The sequence below is a fragment of the Coturnix japonica genome, chromosome 4, assembly GCF_001577835.2.
Source record: "Coturnix japonica isolate 7356 chromosome 4, Coturnix japonica 2.1, whole genome shotgun sequence".
Lineage (NCBI taxonomy): Eukaryota > Metazoa > Chordata > Aves > Galliformes > Phasianidae > Coturnix > Coturnix japonica.
The window spans coordinates 6,290,179-6,317,997 of NC_029519.1; the positions used below are offsets into that span (position 1 = coordinate 6,290,179).

General features: G+C 35.4%; 2 long non-coding RNA genes across 6 annotated transcripts in view; one reads left to right on the forward strand and one right to left on the reverse strand.

The window, feature by feature from the left end:
• LOC107312749 overlaps nucleotides 1–27,819 on the forward strand; it is a 119,174-nt gene that overhangs the window by 79,636 nt on the left and 11,719 nt on the right. The window contains exons 3-5 of one of the 2 annotated variants that reach the window (XR_001554605.2): nucleotides 20,088–20,098; nucleotides 20,188–20,296; nucleotides 23,584–23,642. This is a non-coding gene — a long non-coding RNA (uncharacterized LOC107312749). Of the gene's footprint in view, nucleotides 1–20,087; nucleotides 20,099–20,187; nucleotides 20,297–22,007; nucleotides 22,389–23,583; nucleotides 23,643–27,819 lie in introns of those variants that run through there. The other variant, XR_004307090.1, reaches the window with a different exon arrangement.
• LOC107312747 lies at nucleotides 3,348–25,104 on the reverse strand. Of its 4 annotated transcripts, none has more exons than XR_004307089.1 (4): nucleotides 25,046–25,104; nucleotides 21,651–21,724; nucleotides 20,844–20,934; nucleotides 3,348–3,826 (listed from the first exon to the last, which is right to left on the reverse strand). It is a non-coding gene; the product is annotated as an uncharacterized LOC107312747 (long non-coding RNA). The 4 variants fall into 4 exon arrangements; XR_004307087.1 differs by lacking the exon at nucleotides 3,348–3,826 and adding an exon at nucleotides 15,039–15,421; XR_001554601.1 differs by lacking the exon at nucleotides 3,348–3,826 and adding an exon at nucleotides 15,469–15,969.

Consider the following 27,819-nt stretch of genomic DNA (forward strand, 5'->3'; position numbering starts at 1 on the left):
TTTATTTTTTTTTTTTTTATTTTTCCCCCCTCTAATCTGAGAGGAATTTAACAGTGTATTGCCTTGAACTTCTCCTGATCTCTGCACTACAGCTGCGCACAAATCAATAACGCACTTCACTCACAAGAGTTTCTGTCCTTGTCAGCTCAAAATTCTGGTCACTGAGGGATGTCATGCTGAAGATGAGCTTTTCACATCTTCTCTTTGGATTTATCTCTTCTGGAGAGGCAGATATTCCAAGTGGAAAGAAAATAACAATGGTTGTATAATTCTCTGCCAATCCTACCTCACCCTAATTCTCAAAAATAGAAAAATGTTCCCTTACTAAAAAGAAAATGCTGCAGTCTCTGAGGAATTTGACATATAGAAAGCATGTGAATGCAACTGGATGGTATAAGCAGCAAGAACAGCTGATTTGGGGTTTCCACTGTATTAAAAAGGATTCCTACTCTAGGAAAGGGGGAAAACTATGTGATAATTTAATAACTGATCTGCATAAAGAAACAATGTAGTATGGATAGTGTTAACTTTCAGTGAAACATCTCTTGACTTCTAAGTGCTTTCCTGTGACATCACTTCTTAAGTAGCCTTAAAGTAATTCCCAATGGATTTTTTAATTTAAAAAAACAAAAACACTCTCCTTTGTCTGGAACTTAATGGTCCTTTGCTCCACCATTTGGCTTTATAAATAGATTTATCTGCTAAACTGAGAGCTTGAAATAATATCACCGAGCATGGCTAAACAAAATTATGTAAAATATGTGAATATTTTTCAAGTAAGGGTAATTGTTGGTTAATTTAATAATTCCTTGGACTACTATAAATCCAGTGTTATTAGCATTAAAACCTAAATTAGTGGTATAACTTACCCTGTGCTTGTGCTCTGTCTACGGAATATATTGAGTAGTTAGGCTTGTTGGTAGTTTAGATGTTATACTGAAGTACCTTTTTCCCCATGTAGAGAGACTGAATTGAGTCCTGACTGCAGTTCAGAGATCAGAGGCTATACTAGTAATGGTGATAAGTCTGAAAATAACATGTAATATATATTAACTGTGGGAGAAATTGAGCAGCATCAGCGGAAAAGGGAGAAAGTGCCAGTGATAAGTGATATATCAGGATATCAGGCTGATTTATATTGGATGAGAAAATTGCTGGTAGGTTTATTTTATTGAATAATTAAGTAACAATATGGTCTTTTTTGTCTGTTTTGGTTTGGTTTTTTTGTTGTTTTTTTTTTTTGGTGTGTGTGTGTGTGTGTGTGTGTTTTTAAGTACAGGTTGCTCTTGAGTTAACAATCCATAAAACTGATTCAGTGTTTCAGAAGTAGATAGCCATTGTTTNTGTGTGTGTGTGTGTGTGTTTTTAAGTACAGGTTGCTCTTGAGTTAACAATCCATAAAACTGATTCAGTGTTTCAGAAGTAGATAGCCATTGTTTTATTCTTTTACAATTTTTCTCTTGTTGATTACATGAAGCACTACTATGTCATAAACTAAGGTCTTTTAAAGCGAGTTTGAGACAATAAAAAGAAAAGCCTTAAGCATTTTTCTGTGGGATTGAAAGATTGATTCACTTTTAGCTCATCTTTACTTGATTGTATTGGCAAGGTCAATATTTAAGTCATTCTTCTTTCATACAATTTTAATAAATGACTGTGGAAAAGATCTCTTTCATTATGCCTCTAGCAGAGAATAAACTAAGATGTGAAAGTAAACCTTTTTTGTAAAATGATAATCCTTAAACAGCTATAGTTAGCTTCCAGGCTGGGGAAGTCCACACAAAGAGCAATTAATGATTTGTAATACCACCAAACATGCATTTATTGCTGTATTTTTTCTTCTGTCTTGGCTGGTTCTTTTTGTTAGTCTGTCTGTTTGTTTTTTCCAACAGGAATCAAAGAGCCATTAGAACCCTTTAAAAAGAAATGAAACTGTTTAAATTGTGATTAAAAACATTCCTGGACTAGATAAGGTTGTAGAATGGTCTCATAAACTATACTAAGTTACCTAGAAAGCTTCAAAAGTGTTGTCCGTGTAGATAAAAAACAGTAAGTCAAGCACTTATTGTAGTATCCTACTGCTATTAATTGTGTATTTGTGCTGAAAATCCCATGAAAACTAAAGTGAAAAAATAGCAGTTTCATAAGCATTACCCATGTTGTCTTTCCTCTAGTTTGTCATTCTTTCCATTTCCTCTGAGGTTCTTCCTTCTTCAGTACAAAACTACAAATCATCTCACTCAGGAGCCTGAGTGCAGCCCTTCATTACACAGAAACAAAGTCCCATAAGATCTAAATCACCCTTCAAAAGAAAAGATTTGGCAAAACTGTTAATTCTGCTAAGGAACAGGACACTCAGCAAATAGTCAGACTGAAACATCATTTCTAGAAGGCAGCTGTATGTACTGTTTGCAGAATAAGGGGATTTACTTAGCACATATTCTTTACATCTTAGAAAAAGAGAGGAGGCAGCATTTCTGTTAACACTCACTCTTCCCTGTCCTGATTGTAGGTACTCTAAAAAACAACAACAAAAAAAATCCTGAACTGATTGACTTTCATCAAGACCTCTCTCTCAGTGTCACAGAAATAGATTTCATTGGTTTTGACAGCTTGGTTTGATGCTGAGCTTGTATCAGAAACCTACCAATAGGAAAAAAGACTGCCGAGTTGAACATAATGGTCATATTTGGGGTTTCTGCTGTGCGTGTCTCTGTGGTGGATGTGATTTCCTCTATTTGGACCCCAAGAAGCTTGTAAAGCAGCTCATTTAAAGTTCATGCCTCCAAAAGGAAAATAGTGGAAATATGAAAAGAGAAATGATCAACTGCACTTTTATTTTGAGTAGCCCTCCTACCGGCTGAGAGCTCTGCAGGGGAACAGGAGATGGAAAAACTGAGTTGCCCTTAGAACAGCTTTTTTTATTTTTTTTATTTTTTTTTTTAAACCTAGCATACATGAAGCACTTCACTATGCTCACTATCTGTAAATGGCTGAAAGACAGCAGGTGAAAAATATCACAAATTGTCCAGCTCTTGTAAATTTTTTTCAAGTTTCCCATGCTCATGCTCTTGCTGTCCTTTTCTATCCACTTTGCATTATGTGACATCCCAGGAGGTCTATGAATAACTTATCCATCTTCTGAGAATCTTCTTGTTCCAGAAGCAGTTTGGATCAAGGATGTAATTGTAACAATACTCTGAAAAAAGTAGTTTTGTACTGCCCACTCTGGAAGCTGGTCCCAGAAGATGTGAGCCAATGTCTATTTCTGTATAATTTTCCACTCCTATTCTGTTTTGGTTTTTNAGTTTTGTACTGCCCACTCTGGAAGCTGGTCCCAGAAGATGTGAGCCAATGTCTATTTCTGTATAATTTTCCACTCCTATTCTGTTTTGGTTTTTATTTTATTATTATTATTATTTTAATCCATAGGAACGGCCTGAAGCCGTGAACATTTCCCATATTTTCCTCTTTGCAGTTGATCAACAGTTTCTAGTAGTGCAAACCTGGAGAAAGAAATATTGTCTCCTATGTGTATGTGGATAGATTACGAATATAAAAATGGAGGAAGGCTGTGGTCTTACAATCTGTTTCTTTTTCCCTAATGTCTATTTAATGGCATGTTCACAGCCTTAGCCAACAAAGCGTATATATGTACGTAGTCCTTCTGTGCATGCTGTTTGTTTGCTGGTGTTCTTGTAATGTCTCCTTAGTGTGTGATGCCAATAGGTAATCAACCCATGGTGGTGGGGGAGCACTCGAGTATCTCAGCCAGCTGATAAAATCCACTTCTGCTTCCCATTCCTCCCACTGCCATTAAACAATCCTGCTTGGAAAACAGAAGAACAGAAACAAAAAATTCAGCAGCAGTATAACTATGGCTTTTATGAAACTGTAGCAACATCTTAAAACTTCACAATTTATTCATATCTGTTGGGTAATGCTTACACCAGAGTTTGCTCACAGTTTTTGCCGAAGAAGCAAAACCAAGTTGTACTTTTATCCTTAGCTATGAATTTTTCAGAGTTTAATTCAGACTTGGAAGGGAACTTCTGTTAAATATAACAGTTCAGTAGGTGATGTGTGCAAACTTGTTCCATAACACCTTTTTAGATGTTGTGAATGTTGCTTTTTTTTTAGTTGTGTACACAGATGTCAGTGGAATTCAATTAGGACAGGAGACACAAATGATTATAGAAGAATACTTTTAAAATGCTGCTACTTGATACAAATATCTTGAATTATAAACAGCAAAATTAAGCTTGGTGCTAATTTCTCTTGTGTTCCTCCCACTTGGCAAAAATAGAAAATGGCTAGTCAGCTTTCCCTTTGTTTACATAGTTTTGAGTTTTTAATTAACATAATCTGCTTATTGCAACGTAGCTGCTAATTGCAGCCAGTTGAAGGAGAGGGGTGCAAATTGCTGTGTTTATGTGGCAGAAAGAGGAGCCAAATAATTAGAGAAACAGTTTCCCATATAGAAAATGATAATATTTTCTTTCTTTACATGAAAATGTAAATAAATCTGTGACCAACTGTTCAGACACCATTTAAAAAGCACTGTAGCAAAGCAAAGAACACATTGAAATAGATTCATTTCTCCATCAATTTGCCCAACACATTCTTACTGTTAAAGATGGCGAAGCTTGAATTAAAAGGAATGTAATAGTCGGTTTATGAGGATTTCGGAGGATGTCCGAGGGGACTCACAAAACCACTCTGCAACAGAGATCCACAAGTGCAGCAATACTAACTTCAATCTCTCAGTATCTGAGACCATTGCTGGAGTTTCTCAGAGTCCACTTATGAATGAGTGTGAGTGTATCCAAGCACTCCAGGGCTGTCTTAGTGTCTTAGCTGTTTGCAATTAAATTGGGAACTGTTTAGGTCCTGAATATTTCCATTTATTTTTCCCCAAATTGGAACAATGTTAGCTAAGAAAAACCCCAAAACAATGATTCTGGCAAATATTCAGAATATATAATAGGCCTGGCTCTAACCATGCTTTATTAATACATATACATTAATATAATTCTGCAGGGGAATATTAGGTTAAAAAAAAATAAAAAAACCACATTATTTTTGACTTTTCTGTAAACCTAAGCAACAGGACCAAACCTAATTACAGAAATGAATTTTGTCTCAGACATATAATCCGCTGTGAAAATTTTATTCAAATTCACACTTCTACTGCAGCCAAATATGGTAACGTTTATTAAGTAGTCTAATCTTGTAAAAAATAGAAAGGAACAAAAATGGATGGTGTTAAGATGACTGGGTTCTCTTCAAATACAGCAAGATTTACTTTATGCTAGAATGAACAGTGATTAAGAAGCTTTCACTGTATTATTAGGAATCTCTAATTGCAAAAAGAGAAGCAACTATGTATTTCGTAAAATGCAATCAAATTCATTTGCAGTAGCAAATTAAATGGATCCATGAGTAAAACTTCCAAATGTTTTATCTATTGACCTTTACCATATGCATTAAAGGTTTAGTATTGGTACAACCATGTGACTTTAGAACCAACAGTTCTGATACATGTGAGCCTGATTCTGTTTTTGTTTACTTTAATGAATTTCTCATGAACAATGGGAGCAACTCTTGACTTGGTAGTGCTGACAGCTAATTAGAGCCACGTCTTAAGCAAAAAGACTTTTCTCATACCCACAGTATTTGATAACATGAAGTTTTGAAATGAAAACTAGACTATGTTTATTTGAAATTATCTATTTCAAATTACTGCAGCTGAGTCAAGGAAATGGGTGATGTGGCATTTATTTTGAATAGATAAGTTTAAATACCTTTGGTAGGTAAGATTTCTTTTCTTGGAGTATTCCAAAAAAAATGGTTACTAGTGAAATATCAGTATTTTGTTTCCTGTTTCTTCAAAATAGCATGTAACAACTCAACACATTATTTAGAATGAGAATTGTATATTAACATTCTCTTCTCAGACTTGAAAAAAGATTTGAATGATCAAATAGCACCATGTTCTCAGCACACAGCCTGAAGGTGGGATCAAAATCCATGTTAGGAATGTATTGAAGAATTTGGAGCCTGTATCTGAGTGAGGTCAATAATATCATATTTGTCTGTATATATTAAATATATGACCATGATATATTAAATGAAAAAGTGTCCTTAAAATCATAAAACAGCCTTTTCTAACATCTGATCTGCTCCTAATACAAACAGTGTTTAGACACTCAACAAAGTAGTGTATCAGGGGTGCATGCTTGAACACCAGTTGCATAAAACACACTCATCTGAGTTGGAGCTGAAAAAGAGAATGTCTGCATGTTTGGTGTGAGCTGACATATTCATGAAAGAGAAATCAATAGAAGGTTATTAAATACTAAAACATCTCCTCTGGGTCTGATCTGCAAAGCATTGGTGGCTTTGAGAACATTTACTTCATGTTTGTCCTGTTCCTATTCTCTTCCCTAAGCATGTGCTATTGATTGCCCACAGTTGGACCATGATGCTGAGGTTGCAGCATGATGATCTTAAATCTTGCAGGTTCTTTTGTCTCTCAGTTACATGAGAAGTTGTGAGGTCAACACGCATTAATAAATAGTTGAAACCATTGTGAAGGGCTAATTAGGGAATACTGTCAATAATATGGAATGTCAATTTTTGAATTTGCATAAGGAAGTTGTTGCAAATGCTTTCCTTTTCAAGTTTCTGTTCCAAAACTTCTTTGTTATTTATTCCCTATTTCTTCTGTTTTCCTAAAATGAAGTTTGGAACTGTCTCAAAGATAATATTTAAGTGGGACATAATATTTTATACCCTAATAAATCATTCTTTAATTCAAACTCTGGAATGAAAGCAATCTCAGCTAAAGGTATGGCAGGTATATCTTGTAAACAAACCAGCATCTGAAACGGTATGTATTTTTAATATTAACTCAATGGTTTTCCACAATTTCATCATACAATTTAGAACACGAGGCTACAGTAGGTTACTCTGCTATAGTGAAATAAGCTCAAAAAAAAAAAAAAAGAAAAAGGAAAAAAAAAAAAAGCCTTTCCCCCCTGCTTGTTGTTGTGGGTTTTTTTTGTTTTTTTGGTTTTTTTGGTTTTGTTTTTTTAAATACAATTCCAGTCTCTTTTGAGTGAAAATGCTGCAATGAAATGTGTTATCCCTTTTATAGAAATGACAGAGATAGAATACTTACCAAGCAATTTAAGAGACAGAACTGAACCTAATCACTCCTGAAATCAAGTGAAGTGAAGGGAAAATTCCTTTATTCCCTCTTCTTTCCTGGTAATGAATGTGAATACTTAGTTTTGGACTCCTTTCACCATTCTGCCTCAATAAATGAGAAAAGGCAGGGAATAGATCTTCACACTGCTATGCTGCTTGCAGCTAAGCGCTGCCCCTCCTTTATCCTCTGCTCCATTTTTCTAGTCCATCACCAACTTTTTAAGTGGGTTTTGCAACAGTGGTTATCAATTGGTTCAGTTTTCAGAATAGCTCTTCTGTAACTATGCTGATGAAAGAGTAACCATGAGGAGAAAAAAGAGCTTGTGTTCTCTGTGAATCAATATTCTTGACATACTGCACAGTCCCCTAAATTCTGCTTAAAAAAAAAAAATAAATAAATAAAAATCTGTCTGCATAAATGGGTTTAAATTTGTTTTTTTCCGTTCATCTTTTTGAGAAACAAATTGTTGGTACCATCACTGGGGTCCTTCTGGCAGGGTAATTGGTAGCTTAACTATAGACTAGTTGGAGACTGGGTAATTTAATGCGAATTGCTTACAGATTTATGGCAGCATGGTCAAATGCTGTTATGTAACTGAAGAGAAGGTGCATATAGAGTATTTGCTGGAGAATTTTGACCAAGGTATGGGCTTCACTTCTACTGTTAGTAGCTGTAGCCCTTCTGATTGGGACCCACAGGTAGCCAGTGAAATCAAAGATGTAGTACTGTAGTACAAGAATGCAGTTTGCTAGTGGGAAGGAAGATACACTGTATTTGATGAATTTAAATAACAAATGAATCAGCAAATAGAACAATTTTCTTTCTTTTTTTTTTTTTTTTTTAACATCCCAAATCAGGGGAGCAATTCAGATGCTGTAATAACATTTTCTAAAAAGCCCATGGGATAAAGGCAATGGCTGCTCGAGAGAGTGGCATCTTTGCAATTCATATGCCTTCGAATGATGAATAGGAGAATCCAAAAACACTTACTTGTCTTGGTTTTCTCTGCTAACATGTTTTCACAGTAAATAAGCTCTCTAAATAAATACGTCTGATGAAATGTTGAAATCTTCCATTTCATGTGCTATTGGGAATGTTCCCCCCCTACAATAGAGTAGCTGGAAAATTGTGATACAGACACAATTTCACACCTCCCCCCATGAAGAATTTTTGTGGAAAGACAAGTTAAAAGTAATAAGATAAAATGTTATTATAGGGCCATTGATCTTCTGTTACCTAAAAGGAGTGAATACAGGTGTCACAGCTGATGAAGTACTAAGCTATCCCAGGCTATGCAAGGCTCGGTACAAAACGGTGAGAACCTGGCTTTATCAGATCTTTTCCTAACTTAAGGCAGAGAGGAAGAGAAGCTGTGCTTAAGAATAAATAGGACTATAAAAGCTGTCAGATTCCCAAAAAATAAGACTTGGAAAACAACTGCAAATGCAGACTTCATGAAAAGACAAATTCATTTTTAAAAAATTGCTTTCAAGACATTACTTGCCAAGTAACGTAATAGGAATGTAATGGCGTCAGATTTTCTTACCTAGTTAAAGTGCTAATACAGAGATTTGGAAATGGAAGTGTTCACATCAGTGATCTATAGAGTCTCCAGCAATGCCACTGAAATAGTTGAGAGATAGCTTCCTATAGATCAAGCACAACAGCATATGCAGTTTTTCTTCTGTGCTGCTCTATGATAACAATGGATTCTTTTCTTGTGAAATTTGTGTTGGTCTTTTTTTTTATTATTATTTTTATTTTAATTTTAACTTTACCCTTTGCTTTCCTTCCTCACACAGAAAGAAAGTAGATCTTTCTGAGTGCCATGGGTCTTTTACTGCAGAGATGCATCACGCCAATAAAGTGCATACCTCTGGGCTATTTTTCTTTCCTTGTCATGTGATAAGTCTCTTAGGATCAGTGCTCTTCTGTTTTTTTAAGTAGCTTTAAAATCTTTACTCTGAAATGAACATACAACACTTACGCCACTTTCAACACTGACATTCTTATCAGGGTTAGGAGCAATCCACTGTCCTAAATAGTTTAGAAGTATACTGAAAAAATATTGTTTTATTTCTTTGTTTCTTTTACCCATGACTCATTTGGGAATTGACTGAATATTCTCAGAATATATGTTATTTTCTATCATAGAAGACTTGTTTGAAAACTCTTCTTTCTGCCAGCTGGTGGGATGACTGGTTACCATTTAAGTATAATTTCAATGGAAAAGTGAAAACTATTGGCTTAAATAACTCTTCTCCAGAGACGTGCTTAAGAATATGATTCTTGTTAAAAAAGAAAACAATGTCATTGTGCTCACATGTACTTTTAGTTGAAGGAATTCTGCTTTAGTGAGAAGTATTGCAATAGAACATCACAGAGTAAGAAAATGTAATCTAATCTAATACTAAAACTTTCCAGGCAACCTACTATACTGCTAAGGCAGCTCTGTTGCAGAACATTTTCCACTGTCCCTTGATGTGTAGGTTCTTTCAAATGAATGGACCCAACTGCTAGGTTCAAGCTGCAGTGCAGGGTTGGTGGATGTGGTTGGAGTGCCCATCAAGTACCATGTCATCTTTATGCTCTGGCACTAGTCCTTTCCTTTGTTGTCCCAGAAGGGAGCTGAACTGGCCTCAGAGAAAAGACCATCTAGAAGACTTCCACCTGAAGTAAAACTGTAATGCAAACCTGCTATTTTCTGGTTTTCTGCTTCAGGACAAATCTTCTTCTGTGTGATTTGTTTGTTTTTCCCCAAATCTCTCAGACCTCTGTTATTCTCCCATATCTAGTTTCTCTGATTTCATTCTGCACTTCAACCTGACTAAGATATGTTCTCAAAGGCTTTATATTAAATCCAGTAATCTGAGTTTTGCCTTTATCCCCTCACATCCTTTTCATAGACTAGATTGTTTTAGTTTGTTTTTGTTTTTTTTCCCCAGTAAAAATCCGTGCTTTCTGGTCAATGAGATTAAACAAATTGACACAAAATAAAAGCTAATTAAATCATGTGATTATAAATTGTTTATCCTTAGAGAATTGCATATAAAAAAATGAAAATGAATTATGTCAAGATGCAGTCTGAATTACAATAAAGTATTGTAGCTTTTGGCTGCCAGTGGCCAGCTTCTGACTGAGTCAAGATGCACCTACATATCCTGCTTAGCTGCCTTTGAACAGCAGTTATGGATTAAGTCTGACAGTATGAAAATAAATGGCAGAGTGTAGCCGAAGCTAAGCATTTATCAAGTCTGTTGTGCTCTATGCAAGGCAAGTCTGATACAATTTAATAAGATAACAGAAAGCTTAACACTTTCTTCAGGTTGTCAAAATATGGATTTATGCTGTGTACCAATGTTGCTACTGTTAACTTGATGAATTTTAAACTATTTTCGATTCTGAGTTTAGCATCCAGAAGACTGTGGTACAATAGGAATGTTTTTCAGATGCAAAACCTGGCATATTTGTGGTAGGAATATTCAAAGTTATCTGTTATTAATATTATAAAATCAAGGGAACTAGAGGAAACGTTGGGATAATGTCTTCTCTCTCGCTATATGTTAAATGGCACTTTTCATTCTCCAAATGTTTTGTTTCACAATTTAGGAAATAAATCTATTAATGCAGGAATTGAGAGATTGGTAATAAGCTAAGAGAACATTTTTGTTGCCATTTTTAAAATTGGATTCATTTAATTTAACCTGTGCAAACATGTTGTTTTTTCACTAATCAGGTTGTTTTTCTGTCACTTATTCAATATTCCCGCTGGTTATCAAAGTTGTGACTAAGACAACATCCCTGCCCTGCAGTGTTGTTGATTCTTTGTTGAAGAACCTTGTGAAAATTCGCAGTGAAGTACATACAAGCCTGACTGCTGATGGTAGCAGTAAGAGGAAATGTCAAAATTAGAAGTGTTTTTTGTCCACTTGTTTAATAAGTACTGGAAAAATATCAAGTCATGAGTTAAATTAACCTATTAGACCATATAGAAGGAATTACCATGGCCTCTCAATGACTATTAAGCATACTTTTCAAAAGTTGTTTTGACTGAAATGGATTGATTTCTTGTGGTAGTCTATCTTTGTGTCCTAGCATGTCTTTAACATACACTACAGAAATATCTGTTCTTAAGACAGCAAAGACTTTGATAAATGTACTCCAATCAGGACTAATTTTTCTTACTAACTATCTATTGATTCTTATAATATCAACTGCCATGACTTGCATCATTTGTGAGAATTCTTCCCTTTAATTTTAAAGGCCCTCTCTACAAACAATTCTGTTTCTCTCAGCATTCCTTACAGCTCCTTTTACTAGCCTCAGTTCATGAAGGACATTGCTCCACTCAGGCTATTCAATGAAGGACAAGGTCCAAAGCAGTTCTAGGCTCAGGCCTTTATACTAAGAAGAGTGAAATGGAGTAAGTAAGTGATAGACTTGAGCCCAATTTTCTGATACCATACAGAATAGGAGGATATGTTTAATGTAGAGAAATACTTTTGGTCAGAGAGGAAAGGAATGGTTTTCCCTTGATCTGTTTCAGAGATGATCAAAGAACAGATTAAAAGGCTTGAAAGCTCTGTTCAGCCATCATTCAGCTGTGTGCTGTGTAATAATGCTGCCATGCTTCCCCCCTGCTTCACTGTCAAAGGGGTAGATAGCTCAACTTAGACAAGTTTTTTTCTTTTGTGATGACACTGCTTCCTTCACTGTTCACATGTTTTTGTTAACTCCATGTTTAATTTATGTTAGCAAGCAGCTGAAGTTATGAAATACTCTTGAGGATAGATGAATTGAGTGCCAAATAATAGGTGTAGAACTTCCATCTAAGTACTACCTTTTTGGTGGGGTAAGGGCTCTTTTCCACACTGGGGCTAAAGCAAGAAAGTAAAGAAACAGAAGATTTTCAGTGAAGCAAAATTTATGCTATTTACCATATAGCTTTTCCTGTAGTAGTTCCAGTCTCAGGCAGGAAGGAGTAGACTGCTGTTAGGAGAGCACCAGAGAAATAACTTGGAAGCTAACATTATACAGAATAATAATTAGTTGAAGGGATACAAAACAGTCATACCTTTAATCTCTTTAAGAATTGAAGCAGCTGAGAAGCTACTCTACATGCAGGTTTTGTACTGTCTTTTCCAATGTACGTTTAGTTAATCTGTTCTTTGCTTGACTTATTGGCTTATTGGCCTGCTAAAATGCTAGCCCCTGATTAAAATTAATAGAAGATGAATTTTCAGTGCTATTTCATATAATAAATTGCCCATAATAAAATCTTTAAGTTCTCTTACCACCAACTATTGTGCTGATTGCTTCTCTGGAGTTTGATGTACGAGACATGAGGCTATATTGCTAAAATCTTTTTTAATCAAAGGAAATGAAAATTATACTATTTCTAAATGTAATATTTGATTAAGTTTCAGAAATATTCCTAATTATTAAGAAGTTAGGTCAGATCTTCTACTTTAGCAGAAGTATCAATATGTCTTGCTAATGTGAGAGCAGATGATTTTCTTTTCCTTGTTGCATTTATGTAGATTCTGGAAACATTTATCATTTCACAGCTTCTCTTTTTAAAAATAGTATTCTATATATTAATTCGTTTGCATTGCAATGGTAGACACTTGAAACCAGTGGGACTGATAATTAAGGGAAAAAAATCATGCATTCAGTATTCTTTCTCTTTGCAGTCATTATGCAGTGGGCTGAAAAAACACCTCATCAGAATAGATGCTAAACTTTGTTTTATTTTATTTATTTATTTATTTTTTTACTGAAGACATTTCTTCAGAAGAATAAGGGTAGTGAAGTATTGGAACAGGTTGCCCAGAGGGGTGGTGGGTGGAAACATTCAAGGTCAGGCTGGACGGGGCTCTGAGCAACCTGATCTTGCTGTAGGTGTCCCTGTTCATTGCAGGGGAGTTGGACTAGGTGACCTTCCAACTCAAATGATACTGTGATTCAAAGTCTGTAAAATCTGTAAGGAGATGAAAGCTGACAAAAGGTTGAGGGCAATAAGTAGTGAATAACAGTATTTCTCCAGATGAAAATTGCACCCTTTGGAACCCTTTTGCTGAATGGATATGGATACCAAACAGTGACTGTATTGCAGAGGAACTGTGTTAGATGACCTATAGTGGTTCCTTCCAACTGAACTGATTCATGTGAGCACAGTGAGGCAGTGGGTGATGCTTTTCAGCAGTGGTGACAGTGGGTCATCTCAGCTGGTGCAGACTTCTACAGGCACAGTATGTTCTTTGCTAGTAAAAATGCATAGCTAACAGTGGTGACTATGCTGAAAAAAAAATAGTGTTTTGTAGCTGAGAATTTGCTCTATCAAATAGTGTTAACATGTTCTTTCTATCATGTTTTCAATGGAAATAAATTGGAGGCATTTCTTTCTGAGTGATCTATGCACTTCGTACCCTGAGTTCACTGGGACCACGGGCTAAATGCAACTGTGAGGATGGAGGCAGTGTACAGTTTTGAAACATAATGAATTAGTTACATCTTGTTTTGTATCAAGCTATATATATCATTTATTTTAAATTTTTTTTTAATATTTTTTTCCCAGCAAAGAGACTAGAAAAGACAAAAGTGTTTAGGGTCTAATATGTCACTTGATGTCCTAATAAAAAATGAATATGAACAAATTTATACCTTTCCTGGTAAAAATGTGAGAAAAGCTTTTGGCAGGAAGTGAGTAGGTTAACAAACAGGAAGACTCAAGGGAAAAGTACAAGCTTTGGTGACATGCACTTGTAACAAATGTTACAAAGCACATTTGCACATTAAGTGTATGAAATAGAACTTGCACTGTGTTTCCAGGTCACAGATCAGAAACCTGTAATCTCCTTAGAGAAGTGAGGAAAGGTGTAGAAGAAAAAAAAAACCAAAAAAATTAACGAAGGATGCTGTAATGACACTCCAGTGCTTTATGTTACATCCAAGATGGCAAAGGATTGAATGCAATATGATGTGTAATTCAGCGTAATATTCAACGTTACAGAAGTTGAATGATAAATTGGAACTGCACAGCATGGAGTAGAGAACAGTAGCCAACACTGAATGTTGGGAAGGGATCAAATATTGTATGAGATAATTATCTGAACAATTTTCAGGTGAATATAATGCACTGTTCAACTTATTGGGAAGTCAGATAATTTAAAGAGCATGTACTGGAAAAGTGAGGTAACAATGGACTGGCAGTTAGATTTAAAAAGCAGAACAATATTAGGCTGAACTAGCACCTCACCATTTTACTGAGCAGTGGCCTACTGTAAGTCACAGATTATAGTGCAGAAAAGAAATAGAGATAGTAGGGTGTACAGAAAGCAAATAGTCATTTTGTCTATTAAGCGAGAGTCTACCTCAGTGCATGTAAGGGTGAAATCAATATGCTGTGATTCATAAATGTAAAGGCAATACAATGGAAGTACAAGATGATTTGATTATCATTTGGAAGACAGAAAGTTGTCCAGTGGTTTTAGCAGCAGATATGAGACATATAAAATAACAAAAATTTCAGAACCCTGATCTTTTTGGGGGCCATAACAGAAATTCCTTTTAAAAGGAGAATATTTTAGACAGGTGTTGGATCCTTTACAGTCCTTGATTTCTCTTTAAATTTACTTCTCTCCTTTTGAGAAGAACTGCAATATTTATGTTTCCTCCCTAAAGAAATGAATCATGAAAAGGAGTGATTGTGATTTCTGTTGCTCACTTAACAGGAATGCCTTAAAACAGAAAACTGTAACCTTCCTTCTCATAATTAATATCTTCAAAAGGATTTTGTATGCGCACATTAATTTTTCCTTTTTTTTTTTTTTTCTTTTAACGCCAAAACACAAACTAAACATCAATACTGTGTATATTTCCAGGGATTTTACTTCAGACTGATTCTAATCTGTTCCTTTGGAATAAAATCCCATTGATAGCTGATGCTCCACTGCACGAAGCAATGCACTGAGCAGAGAAAGATCATCAATCTAGCTAGCTACCTATCTATATGTATACACACACACACATATATTGGTTTCAATATATATGATTAAAGCACATAAAGAGCTTGAGATTAAGTAAATCAAGAAATGTACTATAGACCTTGAGATCTTGAGCTACTCAGAATCTTTGAATCCCATTTTTATTCTTTACCTTAAAAAGTCATGATCTTCTCTTTGTTCCTTTCCTACTGGGCTGTCAGATCTGAATGAGTTGGTTCTAAAGAAAACATTCTAAATTGCAATAGCAGTTTAAATTACAGTAGCATTTGTATAGAATTATTATAAAAATGGCATACTGGCTCTTTGTTCTTCTGAATTTTTTTAATAATAATAATTACAATAATCACTTACACTGAAACATACAGTGGCCCTACTCACAGGTTAAGAAACCTGTTGTGCTAGTCACTACAATAATCAGAAAAAAGATGCCCAAAGTTGTGTACCTAATGCAATTCAGCTGTTGGTATGTACAGAATTTGAAGCTGATAAATAGCTTAATTCACGTCATGGATCTATTTTGTATAGATACAATCTCACCTTTTCCAAGTTTACTGTGGGAACAGTAACAAAGTATTTTAATTTGGGATTAACAGTAAAATAACAAGAGATACGTCTGTTCTGGTTTTCTTTTGTTTGTGTGCACACACTTTCTTTCTCTCTTTTCCTCTTTGAAGAGATATTAAATCTTATGTTGCTCTTCCAAGTGGAAACCATAGGGCTAGAGCCAGCAGCATATAAGAAAAAGGTATCCTGAAAAAGGACAGAGAAAGAAAGAAAAAAAAAAAAGGCTGAAAATGCTTTATATGTGTTTCTATTGGACCTCTATATTGCAAAGAACACCACAAGGCAAAGAACAAATGTACTTGTCCCTAACTCCAGTAAACCAATGAACAAGCTGAGATCAGAAGTTAATCAGTGATGGCACTTGATGTATCAGTACTTCATGTGAAATGACGAGTTGCATGAAAGGCCATATTGGCACGTGACGGGAAGGTTATCTGTGATGTGACAGAAGAGAAATGCTCCTTGCAGAAGCATTTTGGATGGCTGTCCATAAAGAAAATCAGTACTCATAAGATCTGTAGAAGGGTGTTGAGCATGTAAGATTAAATCTGGACAAAATATATGGAATAAATATGGCCCAATGAGCACAGATATGGGAAGTCCAAGTCCAACTGGTGTCAAGGTAAGGGACCTCATCAAAGAATATCCAAGAGTGATTCTCCGAGCCCCATTAACTCCTGATCCTCTTTCTGAGAAAGCTAAGTTGTAGATTCTTCTGGAAGAGAACTAATAAGAACGGAAAAGACAAGGATGGCAATACTGACCACAGAAATAACTCTAGGATAAATATATCCTAGGAATTATTATTATTATTCCTAGAAAAAGGAAACTCAGGGGAAGGGGGGCTTGACCAATGCAGTAGAGCTAAGGTATTATCTTGTTTGGTTTTACACAAGTAACTAACTAGAATAGAAAGCCGAGAGATCTTCCTGCCACTTCCCTTCCCCGTATTATCTCAGTAGAAGCTACCACTCTAGTCCCTCAAGTAATTGCCTGGAAAGTAAAATAACAGGAAATACGAGACTTAGCAAAGATAATGTTTCTAAAAGCTAATGAAGAGAGAGAAAAATAAATAAAATAGAATGCAAACCAAAGAATGACAAACCAGAGTTTTACACAAACACTGCAAATACCTGCTTCCTGTCATTGTAGGTCATCCTTCAGTGCTTCATCTTGATATGAATAGATCTCTCAAATAGTTAACTTAGACAAGGGAGGATTCGGATCAATCCTCCTCACTCCAGCCATGCCTCCTTCTAAATCAATAATGGTTGATGAATACTTCTGCTAAGCTCACAACATGGACACAATGGAAACCCTGCTCTTTCAGGAAGTGCCTTTGGAAGCCCTTTGGATAAGAGGTGCTTTACTGCTTCTCTGTGAAACCTTAGCAATGAAGCTGAATTCCTGATGATGCTGCCATTCTGCAGAAGCAGCGCTGTACTGGTAACCTGCACCTTCCTGCTCTTTGAGGATTTTAGCTATTTGAATTCTTTTCCAAATGAATTCAAACACACACTCTATACAGCTTTCACCAATAAAAGCTTTTTTTTTTTTTTCCCAAGCTAGCTTCTGCTTTCAAAACAAATCCAACTTTGTTTTTCAAAAATCTATCTCTGATTTAAAAAAAAAAAAAAAAAAAGTGACTTGATTATACTGAAGTTTTGTATGCAGTGCAAGCTATCTGAATGAAAATTTAGTTGGGGGGTTCATGGTTTGCAAAAATTAGGAAAAGATAGGAAGATAGAAAAGATAGGAAAAAAGATTTTTTTCCTTGCAGTGCACATAAATAATTGAAATCCCTAAAAAGAAAAATCCGTTTTGTTAACTAGAAAGATGTGCTTAATTGTAAATTTAATCCTTTTTGATGTAGATATGCCTAGTAAAAGCTATGTCTGATTATAATCCACAGGAGCATTAACCATAATTAACAATATTTCACAGGATACTTACTTATTTAAAGTAAACAAACAAACAAACACCCCAATAATTAATGATAAATATCACTCTATGATAACTGAAACCATAGTACTGAAATAAAGCTGAAGTTAAAAGCATACCACTCCAGAGTATGCAGTCAGGCTTGGCAGTTGGTTATAAGTACAGATTTATGGCTAGAAGGATGCGTTCTCCTTGAAGCTGTTTGTGCAACCTACTTATCAGAAGAAAGAGATTTCCTGGAGATTTCTTTTAATTAGCTGGAAGAAGCCATTAGCAAAACAAGCAACTAAAACCATAAGTATATAAGCTATTAGTCTTCAAGCATAGTTTATACAAAAATAATAATTAAAAATATATCCTAAAATTCAATAAGGGAGTAGCCAGGTTCAGCAATAACCATTTCTGCATGGACAACAATGTTTGTAAGAACCCAGGAAGGGAAAAGATAGCAGTCTGTCCATGAAGATAACAAGCAGAGAGAACAAACTTGATCCATATTAATATGGTTTATGTCCCTTACTTCTTAAGCTCCTGAAAGGCTCCACTTACTTATCCTTGTGGTAATTAGCAGTAATCATCAGTGCCAATGATGTATTTGTACTAGGTTATTAATATGAAGAAATGTCCTTTCCAAAAAACTTGAATCAGATGAACTTTAAAGTTTAAAACATTGCTGATGTACTTTGTCTGTTTACTGGAGTAGCCACTTCCCAGTATGATTCAAATATGAATTGTGTGGTGCATTTTCAGGGGCTCACATGCAGCAATAGATCTGTTCCTTCTATTAACTGTAATGAGAATTGCATGATTCATTCTGCTCACACCAGGCTAAAATGTACCCCTGCGGTTCTGTACTATGTATATAGACTTGAATGAAGCTTTGTGTAATAAGATTTAAATTGTAATGAGTCATTATGTCAGCCTTTTTTGCTGGTATTTTACATAGTAAGTCTACTGCATAGCGTGAGGTATGCAACGGCTGAAAATCCTAATAAGTATAATATAGCAGTGGGTAGATTAAAAAAAAAAGTATATATATTTATATATAAAATGTGTATATATATATATATGTATATATATATATATATATAGTGTTTAAAGTTCTGACAAAATATGCCATAGTCACAGTTTTAAAAAGGTTGGTTATTTATGTGTGTATCACAGATGTTATCACCAGTCCAGAAACCAGTCACATTTAGATCTGTGTCCCCCTTTGCTTTTAGTTGAAAGTTATTTTTTTTTTTTGTTTATATGGGCTTGAGGTGATGTCAAAGTATTGTTTTTCAAGAATGTTTAAACATTCAGACACACAGAGTTTTCTAATAATCCTTTTATCTGCCTGAAGCTGAAATACCTTTCTTTCTTATAAGGAACTGGTACTGAGAGTTACTTATTAGTAACTAGATGCAGACATTGATTTCATTAAAAAATAAGTACGGTCCCAAAGAGCTTTTGACTTGTTTTTTTCTTAATTGCATGACATGTAGAATATAAACACAAACTGCTTTGCTCAGAACTGCGCTTCTTTAATTGCTTGAATTAATAGGATTCCTGGATCAGCATTTTCTCTCATTTTTGTTGTAGTGTATGCTGGTGGCAAAATGCCAAGGTATCTCTGAAACTTCCAAAGCTGGCTAGAGCTGGATGTGAGGTGGGGAAGTTATTTTTGTGTTCCACTAAAGAGAGTGTTAAAAAACCTCTAGCAAAGAACTTTAGTCTTACAATGACAAAGGAATGGCTATTTTGTGCAAAATCAACATCTTTCCTTCTTCCAGTGATTACCTACAAAGTTCTCAGGATATAGTACTCATAGATTTAAACAGGCAAATCTTTCTAATCTACTCAAAAAGTATGTGGCTTCCAAGCTTAGACTGTGTCTCTTTATTGTACAATCACGGAATACCTAGGGTTAGAAATAACCACTATGATCATATAGTCCAACCATCAACCCATCACCTCCCCAGCCACTAAACCACATCTGTCACAGTGTTAGCTTTTTATCCCCTTTTTGTAAGCTTTTTGAAGAAAGAAGTTAATACTACTCTTTAGGAAACATACATACACGTAGCCAGATAGGTGAGTGTGTATCTGCATTCATCCACAGAACACTGACTAGTTTCTAAATGGTGTTCCCTAAGTAAACAGCCAGTGCAACTCTTAACATCCTTCTCTCCTTCTGAATACTGTATGTCTCAGAATCTAGTATCATCAATCAAATCACTTAATTCTAAAACTGGGGGAAGTGGGAAGATTGACCAGCTCGACAAAGAAATGAGAAAGATAACTGAAGCTTAAAGTTTCTTACAACCTGTCATAGTGGTTCATATTACTCCAACATTTGCACTTTTGCCTCTTTTAAACAGGTTTTTACAAGGTAACCACCAGAAGAAGTGAAGTGAAAGCTACAGAACTGGCAGACATCATCAGTATCTAATAGCTGGTGTCCTTCCTCCTTTCCTCTAGTTACATATGCTCTGTGAAATGATGTCAATGAACAGAAGACAACCAAGCCTGCTTTTCATTTTCCTAACTCATCCTTACAGTGTACCCTGTTTCACCTCCCAGCAAACTGGTAGGTATTTTAGGATTGTTTTACTTGTCTTCTTTGCTGGCAGCTCTTCCTGCACTCGTTAGTACATGAAAAGCTAATTGTGTTGAGCAGGTCTGTCTTGGCAAGCAACTCACAAATTATATGGGAATCCCAGAGAAGCCCAGCACCAGACATCATTAATTCTAGTCTTAGTAGGTAAGTTTTTCGCAGGTGAATGATATGCTTTGCTTCTTACCAGAAAATACACTACAGATTTCTAAATAAGCTTTTTCATTGTGGTATCAAGGTATATGAAAAATATTCTCATAAGCAACTAGAAATCAGTCAGAAATTTTTGTGTAAAATTTAGAGAAAAAGAGATTAATATAGTAGAGAATCACAATCTAGAGGCTCAATATCCAGCTTGTTAACTATGGGGGTTTTTTTTGGTTTTTTTTTTTTCCTCTCTCTATTTTTGTGTGTATCTTAATTCAGGAGCACACACAGAGTACTATCTACTTCCCTTGCATAACTAGATTAAAAAAAGAACAAAAAATAAAAAAGCCAAAACATAGCACTGCAGACTCACCATTTTTGCCTGATAGGATCATAAATTATTTAAGGTTTCCTCATCTTCAGAATGCCCAGATGAATGCACTGAAATATTCGGAGACTGGAACCTAAAAGATTATACCGATGATTCAATAATTCTTGCCAACAAAAGAAATAAAAATCTCTTATTTTTTCTTAATATTTTAAATATGGAGAATTCATTTTTCCCTTTCAGTTTTTTACACTTTATCAACATACTGTTCAAGACACATCAGTGCTAAAGGAAATAAACATATAGCTGAAATGCATATATATGTCATCAGTCCATTTGTATCTTCCTTGGAAAATGCTTTTAACTTTTACTCTGCTCTCTGCAATTGGAAAAACAATATTGCCTTATGTGGGCACTGACAATTAAGTCTGGCATTCTTTTGTTAAGTTGGTTTTGTGCTTTTTTTTTTTTTTTCTTTTCTCCTTATTACTAGCTCTTTTCTTGGTGCTCACAGGAGAACTTTGCTAAGCTGAATACACAGGGTTCCTTTTCAACACTACTATTGATTTTCTTTTGTCTTTTAACAGACAGCAACCCATACCCAACATGAAAAAAATAAAAGAAAAATAACAAGCAGGTAGTACTCAAACAGCAAAATCAACATTCTTATTCTTCATTTAATGACTAATGTGAGCAAGGCAAGATACATCAGCACTCCAACAGAACAGAAGAGTGTTCTTTATTCCCCAAGTATCAGTGATATGGTCAATAGTTAAATCCAATAAATGGTAGTTTTCCCCCCCCTTCTTGAACCTAAAAATTAAGAAATGAGAGCTCTACAGCTCTTCTTACCTGAGCAGGCTTTTCTATGTACATGTGTTACTTCACTGACATTGCCTTTCAAAAACAGCTGCAGGTACATTTACCTGGAGGGTAAAGAGAGAGAATCCTACTCGTGACTTAGCATTGCCACATAGTTCAAGTATGCACAATATGGATTTGAAGATGGATCTCTATCCTTTGTGTATAACCTGGCAGGTGTACAAGTATCAACATGTCATAGCATTTTTGTGTAAACCCTTGTGAAAGTTCTGTCCTTTGTGAGATACAGATCTAGGAGAACCAACATGCAGAAGTGCTTAACAGAAAATAGCAGGGCTGAAGAGAAGATACACACATGCTAAGAAACAGTGTTTAAATTCTTCTAAGGTTTGATAAGACGAGACTGATGGTCCAACTGAACCTGCAAAAACTGACAGAACTCCAAATTGTACTGAACTTGTTCAAAGCAACTGGTACCCAGGAAGGTGGAGACTGCCCTACCTACAGGCCACTCTACCAGTTGGCCTCCATCTGTTATTCCATGCACATAACTATGAGTGACCCTATGAGAGTGTGTGTGTCTGAACTGTATGTGGATATATCTGGTGTGAATTATTAATTATTATAAAGCTGTGGCTAATACTGAAAGCTTGAGTCTAATCATAATATAAATATATGCGAACTTAAGTAGTAAAAGGTGTTTTAAGAAATATAGGTTGTGATCTGTCTCCCAAGTTTGATCACCTACCAGAGAAAATGGTACCTCTAATAATGAAATTTCCTTTCTGCTTGGAAAAAGTCAAGAGATAAACCACTGAATGCAGTGTGCTTGGTAGCTGCAGAGAGGACCCTCCCCCTTTCATCTAAATGTTGAACAGTAGCTTTATTTCCTGAGCATACCCATCCATTATCTTCTACTGGCAATAAACACCTTGTAATTTCTTTTTAGTAAGATCTTTATGAGCCTTCAGTTCACGTTAAGTTTAAAAGGGTCATATTCCTTTGTTTTGACAGTGCAAAGGATTCTGGTTTACTTTTAGCTGTTTTTAAACCTTAACTGGAGCCAGAAGGCTGGATCATCAGTAGACATAATGTATTATCATTAACTTCATGAGGCAATTTCTCATGTACAATTTTGCTAGTGCAGACATTCTAGCTTTTAGTTTAATTGAATTTGTTGATAAATCTGTCGTGACATGCTTTCTATATACAATCTTTCTACAGAAAAAAATATATATTTTTTACAGAATAAAATCCAGTTCATTTGTGGGATTGGAGAAAAAGCTCATATACAGTTTAATCACATATTTAACTGGTTTCTAATAAGCAGAAGAAATTACTTAAGTTAGTTCTCTCTTCATTTATAATTTTCCCATTAACAATTGCCTATTTTTCAACGAGAAACAAACCCTGTGCTGAGATGACACATTTCAGCGAATGTTTTCTTTAAATATTACCAAATTTGTCATCATTGAAAAAGGAATAATTTTCATTTCATCAATGAGGACAGTAAACAAATGCACTATTGCCTGCGGTGTCTCTGTATTAGAATTTCAGTTTCTGCACTTGTCCCCAAGGCCAAGGAGCACGACTTTATGTTGCCAACGTGCTGTGTTTCATCAGGTTGTGTCTTAGTATATACATGTTACTTTAGATCTAAGTAGATGTGACAGAAGGTAACAGACTATACTGTGGTGCTGCAGTGTCAGCCTGCACACCAGAAAGATTAGAAAATACAGTGCTGTAAGCAGGTTGACTGGAAAGCAGAAAGCAAACATAGCCAACATCTAGTTTTTTTTGACATGAAGTCAAATAATTGGAGCGCACATGCTCCTTCATTGCAAAAAAAAAAAAAAAAAAAAAAAAGCAAAACAAACAAACAAAAAAAATAAGCAAAAAACAAAAACAACCACCTTGTTACTGCCATGAGAATAACAGTTTGCTTTTCCTTTTGCTTTGGCAGCAAGTGATTATCACCTTCAATTGAACTGAAGGAGACAGCGAGGCAGACTCACATACATTGTAAGTACAGGGAAAAGGAAGCAGTGACTGTGTACTACTGGATTTAACACATTTTATTACTGTATGGTGTAATAATATGTTTTTTTTTCCTTCTCCAAACTTCTGCTTTTGCTATTGTTTTCCTGCTAAGGAGGAATATTTGTTTGTATATGAGAAGTCTACTGCCTCCGACTGGCCTATTTTTAACAATATTGCTTATTACAATGCTACATTTTGAATCTCTTTGACCACAATGTAAGATGTTCTACTTAAAGCTTTCTTGATGTTATTGCACTGAGAGAATTTACTTTAGTAGCCCTAAAAGCCATTCCAGGAATAAGACTTGATCCTACACTCAATTACCTGTCCACATTCCATCAAACATCTGAAAAGAGGTTAAACAAAATAGAAGGACAACCAGGCCTTAGATTAGACAGTAAATGTTCTCTGGGAATTGACTTTCTTCTTTCCCCTTAACGCAGCAAAAATGCCAGCATGCATCTTGGCAGTATCAAAACTAGCTTCACTTTCATGACTGCCATTCTGTTTTACAAACTCAATTATCAATCATTTTAATTTCACTGTAATTTATATTAAAAATAAAAATGAAGAGGAGGACTCACACATTAGAAGAAGATGCAAGACCATGCAGTCATGCAGAACAACAGTGTCCTTAAAAGTGATTAAAAACATTCAGTGGGAGAAGGGAAATAAAATTAGGTCATCTTAAAGTCCTATTTTATTTTCATTGTCAATTCACTTTTGAGAATCATCAACCCTATCCAACCATCATAATCCCTCTCTCATTTGACTAAACATTATTTTTGTAAATAAACACTTACCTTTGGAAATTTTTACCTAGCCAGCTTCTCAGAAATTTTCAGTGAAGTGTCTAATTTGCATCATTCAGTAACATGGAGTAATAGTCAGTGAGTTACCATACCTTCTTACGTTACCAAATGAAATAAAAAGGATTATGAAAGATGAGGCGTTTGACCATGAACTTGGTGACTGTGGCCATCTGAGTACTTAGAACAACTTGTAACAAAATTTTAGCATACCCAGAAACAGAAATGGAAGATAATCTTTTGATAGCAGTTGTTCAGCTAGGTACACCCATGTTCATTTATTAGCATGCTAGTGCATATGACAGTACAAGAGTCAGGGAGAGAAAGCATAAGTGCCAAAGTGGAAATGCAGTGAATAAACCTAAGGGCTAAAGCGTATCAGATCCTTACAGCAAATGACCCAGGCTCACTTTCAGTTACTGGAAAAATACATATGGTAATATTATGAAGTAGCTCTCTATGAGGTTTCAAGGAAAAAAAATGAAGAGGATTTTTTAATTATTATATTGTAAAGTGGCAATACTGGAAAGATGGCAATTGTAAATACCCAAAAGGTTATTTACAGGAAAAACTCACCCAATGGAAGCCTACAGTCTGTGGGGAACCACTGAGGCAATCTCCACTGAAGAGCAATCTCCAAGAGATGCTGCCTTAGTGGTGGTCAGCCCTTAAATGAGGTCTAGAGGGGAATGGAGTCAAGCTCCACCCCTTCCGGGAGCACAGCTAAATTACTCTCACCTGTGCTCCCACAGCTGACCCAACACTTGCCTCAGCTGATTAATCAAAGGTTCAGGCTGTGATTACCAATTTTCCATACACATATATATACATATATATATATCTGTTTTAAACTCACTGCAGAATCAGGCTTGCTTACTTTATTTTTTAATTACTCCTCCTTATATCTGAAATACCTTCTATGAGAAATCCTACGCAGTTCTATACTTCACAATGACTCTGGGATTTTTACTTTTAACATCTTGTCATCTGTATAACAGGAGCTTGTTTGTTCTTCCCTCTGCAGCTATACAATGGCTTCATTTCATTTTTGAAAGAGTATAAGAAAATACCCAGGCCTCAAGACAAAAATGTTCAAAGCTGGGTTTTTGATCATTTAAACATCAATAACTCTGGCTGCACACAAACTATTCACAATCCTTTCACAGAGTTGGCAGAAAGCAAAGAGCCATTTTTCACAGTACTGCTAACAATTAAGCCTCTTGTCTCCTACAGGCAAGCTCACGCCTTTGGATGCTTCCTGTCCCAAACAGATTTGGTCACTGCCAGCCTCAAATGGGAACCAATAATGACTTGCATGCACTGATCTCACTTATGTGGTTGCTGGAATTGTTACTTAAATTCTTAATGTAAGAATATAGACTATCCTGGAGAAAGCATGAACTTCATAGGGGAGAAACACAGAATAATGTTTTCTTCTTTAGAAGTAAGGATCACTTCTTCCAGCCCTTAAACTATGGAAAAAGGTTTGCCTAGGATAAAGCTGTTAACTGACTCCATTTATTACTCCATAGTAGTAGGCATTACTATCATCTGGGTATGTGCAAGATCAATCCTAATCAACATTTTTGCAGGAACAGGTAGCTAATGGTCCAAATGGAAAGAAATCGAATCTACATCCATACTGAATCGAAAATTAAGAAATACTTGTAGATGAAGATTTCAGTTTCATTTTTTCTCTGTATAGAAAGTTTCTTCCCCTCTACAAGGAGCAGAGAGCAGATTTCCCCAAGCCTGAAAGATTATGTTCAGGCTTTGGAACATAGCCTGGAGAAAGAAAGTCTGCAGAACACCATACTGAACATGTCCACTAGGCAAGTGTCTGCACATTTTCATGGAGATTCAGTCACTTACTTCACTAATATAAAAGTCAGAGTGAACAGTTTGTTTCTTCTTTCTGAACACTTTTATTTTTGGAAGACTTTGTAACCAACTATATTTCAACTTTCCAATAATCAGACCTTCTTACATAATTGTTTGGACCTTTATATAGCAAATCAAACTTCTCTTAAGATTTTGATGGAAGAAGTTGATTCATATGTGGCAGGGATAGTCTGAGCTCACAATATTTGGTAAATTCAGTTCAGTGAGAATTAGGTAAATTCAGTTCAGTGAGAATTAGGTGCAGTCTTTATCCAGCATTCCAACACGTAATGAAGAAAACCATTAGCATCAGCAAGGGTGAAGAGAGAGAGTCCTAAAAAGATGTTTCTTGTTCATTGGTTTCACTTAAAAAATACAGAAAAACACAAATATTCCACCTAGTACTTTTTTTCTCTCCTGTAAGCTGTTTCTATTTCTCCACTTTTAAAACAAAGAGCTGCAAACTGGAATAAACTCTCCGAATTCATTTCCTAATGTTGCATTTTTGTCCAGTGAATGTCAACATGTATCCATTCATTTCCACCATTAACTTGGTGACACCATGTAGCAGAAACCTAATGAGACATCTTCCAAACTATTTCACTCCCTTATTCTCCCCTAATGTATCCAAACAGGCTAACTGGAACTCACATAGAGTGTTACAGGCATTTTAGTATCATATATATATTTGTAGGTAAAATTCATACAAATACTGGCAATAAAAAATACCAAGAGCTTTGGGTTTAATTTGATGGCAGAAATAGAAATCAGAATCTGTTTAATACCTTCAAAAGCCACTGTTAATTGGCTTATTAGTCAGAGAGTGAGGAAATAATTTTTTCAGCCATCATTTTAAGTGAGAGCACTAAGTTATGCAAAAATAACCTTGAGAATCAAATAATTAGACAAATAGTATACAAAGCCAGTAATGATGTGTGACCATCAGCAAACAGCAAATGTATGAAGAATGGAACAATATTATTCTTTTAATACTGTTTAGCTGCAAAGAATCCCTGTGTATCCCTTGGATTAATTGTTTTTTCAAGTTATTACATTCAATCAAATGTATAAGAAAGCAAACCATTGATTTACTGCTGTCAAGGAGTACTTAGTGTAGCAGTTTAAACAAAGCATGGCTGTCTCCATATATAATTCATGTTTATTATGAATGTAAAGGAGAAGAAAAATGCTACAGAAGTACGTGTAGGCTCAGCTATGTAAATTCCTGTTGTTTTCTCAATGTAATAAATACAGTGTTTACCTGTGGAAATAATCAAACAGATTTCCTGCACTGAATAGGTACTTTCCAGAAGTCAATGTTAAAAACATTCTCCAAACACTGATTGCTTCATTCCGAACTAGAGCAAATCACTTGTTCTATAAAAGCTGTCTGGATTTACTGGTTTATTCTTAATGTGCTTGGCACATTTGCATCACAAACCTTCAATTGGATCTAAAAACATGTTTTG